We start from the raw sequence: 3,307 nt of genomic DNA, 5'->3' as shown, positions 1-3,307 counted from the left end.
GTTGCAAAGTTGCTGTTTTCTTGGGCACATGTCCTTCTGTGTTAGAAGTGGTTGAGAGTGGACACTCGAGCAAACCAGACGTGTCTTCCTTGCCCAGCTCAGCTGCTTATCATTTCTGACCGTCTCCTCTCAGCAGTTCCCTCAACTGCAAAGTGAGGATAATACCTTTATTAGGGTAATTCTGGGGATTAAACAAGATGGGCAAGTACATTCTTAGTATTGCCTGGCGCGTGGCCAGCATTAATTACTCTAGGGTTAATCACTATTGCTGCTTTCCAATTTAACCACAGAGCCGAGGTCTCCAGAAGCCCCTTTGTTCACTCCTGACCCTCTAAAGGGTCAATAATGTACAGAGGATTCTTGTCCCAAGTCACTGCTCTCAGTCTGCTCTTATATCTATTATTAATTTGATGTTTGGCCTATAGCAATGCCTTCTGTTTCCCGTATCTAGGATTCGAATTATCTGAATTGTCCTCTGGGTCAAGGCTGCCAGCAACCAGAGTGCAGGGAACAGGTTTGCTATCATTTCTTCCCCCACCCAGTAAGAGCTTAAGAACTCAGATCACTCCAATGGCAAGCTCTAAGTGCCAGGCCTAGGCCCAGGTTGGCTGCTGCAAACACAGGAATGAAGCAGACACAGATTTCTTAGGGGGTCCTGGGTTTGGAGGAAAAGAGCCCAGTTATTACTCTTGGTTTGGATAAAGTACTTACCAATAGATGGATGTATAAGGTTCAGACTGAGAAGTGATTCATTCTACCCTGGGGCATTAAAGCAAGCTTCTCAGAGAAGCTGATGCCTGTGAAAGTTTTATCAGATCTCACTCGTGCATCATTAGTATTTTTTACATAAGAAAAACATGCAAACAGAAAAAAACAGAAACAGTTCCAAAATAGTTTAGAGTAAAAGTTAAGTCTTCTTTCCAGTCCTTGAGTTTCCCTCTCAGAGGCCCCACCTTTTGTAGGGTCTGGAGTGGGCAGCTGTTTCCTTCTCCAGGGGATCTTCCTAACCCAGGGATTGAACCCATGTCTCCCACATTGCAGGCTGATTCTTCACCAGCTGAGCCACCAGGGAAGCCTTTGGTGGGGTCCACCTGTGAATATCAGTACAGGTGGCATGTAATAAACATCCCCACAGCGTATTATACTGTTTTACTTAGGTAAGTTGCTTGAGGACCATGCTATATCAGGATGTGTTGATCTCCTTTATTGTTATGATTAATTGCTTATACATAATCAGCTGCCTATTGACAGAATGGTTATCCCCCTTTTTATTTATTTGTATTTTGTTTTTTGCTGCTATAACAAATAATTCAATGAATATCTTTGGGCACTTATGTGAGGAGTGCATAGGTAATACAGAACAATTTCCAGAAGTAGACTCTAAGTATACATGCATGTTAATTTTGCAAGTTGCCTTTCCAAGAGGATATAGCCACATGCGAGTCTTACCAAAGAGCAGAACTTGGGAGATGGGCTCATCTAGAAGGTTTTCAGGTAGCACAGGGGGAGGGGGAAGGATGGGAGGGGTGAGGAGCCCAGGGAGGAAGGGCCTGGAGGCTGGGGGAGCTGGGTAGGTGGATGGAGCAGAGAGGAGTGGGATGAGTTTTCAGGGCAAGAAGGCAGGAGTAAGACAAGCGGGCCGAGGAGACTGGGCCAGGCCAGGAGAAGCCTGAGCATGGCACAGCGCTGTTGGAATGTTCCTCGGAGACCATTGGGAAACCGATGGAGATTTTAGCAAAAGTAATGTGATATTTGCTTTTAAGAAAGTATAATTTCAGCAGAGCAGAGTAAGACCCAGACAGCCAATCGGGTGAGGGGATGTCATCATGATGCTGATGGAAAATGGTGAGACTTGAACTAAGGAAGAGATTTTGAGAGTCCAGAAGAGGGAATGTTTCTGAGAGGTGTTTAGGAAGCAGACTGGACAGTCTTAATTTGTCTAATACTGGGACAGTTTAGAGTTGCACACAGGGCAGGGATGGAAGATGACAGAGTAGCAACTTAAAGTGCCTGGTACTGAGTCTCTGGGCCAACTTGATTTGCGTCTCGGCAACAGGAGCAATCACTAAGCAAAGAGGGCCTAGGGCAGTTGGCCAAGATGCCGAATATCAAAATCTTCAGCAGCTCCCACCAGGACCTATCCCAGAAGACTGCTGCCCTCCCTGGGCCTGTGGCTGGTCAAGGCAGTGACTGTGAAATTCAGCAATCAGACCTATGTGGAAATCGGTGAAAAAGTGCGTGGAAAGGATGTCTACATTGTTCAGAGCGGCTGTGGTGAAATCAAGTTAATTGAATGGTTTTGATTATGAGTAATGCCTGCAAAGATTGCTTCAGCTAGTTGGGTTACTGAGGTAAGCCTGTGCTTCCTACTTATGTCTGGAAGAATAAGAAGGATAAGAGCTGGGCTCCAATCTTAGCCAAGCTTGTGGCAAAATGATCTCTGTAGTAGACAAGGGTCGTAGTACCACCAGGGACCTGCATGCTCCTCAAATTTTTGATATTCCAGTGGAAAATTTATTTGCAGAGTCAGCTGTCCTTAAGTGGATAAGCGAGAAGAAGTCTAAGTGGAGGAACTCCATGACTGTCTCACCTGATGCCGGAGGAGCTAAGAGAGCGACTTCTGTCTCAGACTGGTTGAATGTGGAGAATGGAGGAAGGCTGATGAAGTGGACTGCATGGTGCTGGTGGGCGACGTGAAGGCCTGGGTGGCTCTCCTAGTGGATCACATGGCTGACACCTGTGATTCAATCTGCCACGCAGCTGACAAACTTCTCTCCCCTGGAGTTGTGTTTATGCTGTGCTGACTCATGGAATCTTTTCTGTTCCAGCCATTTCTCACATTAACAACGCACGCTTTGAAGCAGCAGTAGTCACCAAAACCGTACCTCAGGAGGATCAGATGAAGCATTGCTTCAAAATACAGGCGATCCCTATCTCCATGGTCCTTGCAGAAGCCATCAGGGAAATTCACAATGGGGAATCTGTCTCCTATCTGTTCAGCTATATCCCTTTACAATAGAATAACTGAGGATTAAAAATAAATAAATAAATAAAGTGGACCCCGCCCCTTGTTTTCCTTTGGTATTTGATGAAAAATCCAGCAGAAGACCCAGCTTGTTTCAGCATAGCTTTCTACATCCCGTATCAGTTATATGAGCGTTTCTCCTATTGGGTTGACCAAAAATTTTGTTTGGGTTGTTCCATAACATCTTATGGGAAAACTTGAATGAACTCTTTGGCCAACCCGGTATATTGGAGAAAGCTAGATTGAGATTAGCTTCTGGGATTTCTTACTTGCTTTGTCTCT

The 3,307-nt window shown here is 45.3% G+C and overlaps 1 pseudogene; it reads left to right on the top strand.

Moving 5' to 3' along the window:
* The first annotated feature begins 1,889 nt into the window (after positions 1 to 1,889).
* Positions 1,890 to 3,049, top strand: LOC102407410 (annotated as a pseudogene).
* The last annotated feature ends 258 nt before the right edge of the window (positions 3,050 to 3,307 follow it).

This window comes from Bubalus bubalis, chromosome 19, assembly GCF_019923935.1.
Source record: "Bubalus bubalis isolate 160015118507 breed Murrah chromosome 19, NDDB_SH_1, whole genome shotgun sequence".
In the NCBI taxonomy this organism is placed as follows: domain Eukaryota; kingdom Metazoa; phylum Chordata; class Mammalia; order Artiodactyla; family Bovidae; genus Bubalus; species Bubalus bubalis.
This window is presented reverse-complemented; position numbering and strand designations above follow the sequence as displayed.